Below are 1,110 nucleotides of genomic sequence, written 5' to 3' on the forward strand. Positions count from 1 at the left end.
GGAAGTCGGAAGTGATGTCATGCTGGACAAGAATCAGAGTCCGAATAACATTTTTTCATATTCGGACTCGAGTCCGAATAATCACTTCGAAAGAAAAAAAACGCAGTTCGCACTGGGCGACCATAGTTGGCGCCATTTTGTATGTTTCACTGGGCGTGCTGCGTGCGGTGCCGCGAAGAGAGAGAGAGGAGGGTCCATTTGTTGTAAGGTCCTTGGCCCACTCCCAATATATTATCTATTAGTATCCGACTATCTGGGTGTACATTATGTACTGAGGAAAAAAAATGTCTGTTGAGCTCACAGCCGGAAGTAGCCGGTGGTAGGCAAAAAGCGAATAATATCTTACCACCCATAGGAACTATGCTTTTCGAGGCAGGTTTTTTTTTTTTTATTTACTTTAAAAAAAAGTAATATTCCTTGAAAAAATATGCTATAAAAACACACGAAAACATCTGCTTAGGTATTTTTTACTCTTTGTTTTAAGCGGATCACCCTGTGTTAAACAAGCCTGGGGGTAAAATGAAACGAAAAAAGAAACCAGCCTGTCAGTGATAAACTAGACAATGTGGGATACTCTCAGTAGAAACACAAACCCTCAGTGTGTGAGCTTAACGCCCCTATCAACATTACTAAGTTATTTAAGTGGCAGAACTTCCCAATCCAACGGCTGTCTCCGATAGAACCAAGCCATATGGGCTGAGAGCCCTGAACACCCCACAAACCAACAGGAGTTCAAGAACGCCCAGTCTGGGACTCGAACTAGGCTCCTCCGTTCCGTAGTCCAGAATCACAATGCAATAACTTCTCCCTGTGGAAACAAAACTACGGAACGCCCTCAGAAGGTAAGCCAAAATGCCTAACGAACATAGCACAAATGCTGGTCCTGGTTTTGAGCTTAACTCCTTTGTAAGGACCTCGAATGATCTGAAAGGCAGGGAGAACCATAAACCCCAGCAACACTTGGTGATGTTGAAACTAAAACTGAAGCGATAAGTGGACAAAATTAGAATCATGAAGCTGACAACATCAGTGGTACGGTTGTGGGCTGTGGGCTGTGGGCTGTGGGCTTTGATTCCCCAAAAACTGTGAAGATTACGAAAGGGGGGGGGG

Source organism: Aplysia californica, unplaced genomic scaffold, assembly GCF_000002075.1.
Source record: "Aplysia californica isolate F4 #8 unplaced genomic scaffold, AplCal3.0 scaffold00321, whole genome shotgun sequence".
NCBI lineage: Eukaryota > Metazoa > Mollusca > Gastropoda > Aplysiida > Aplysiidae > Aplysia > Aplysia californica.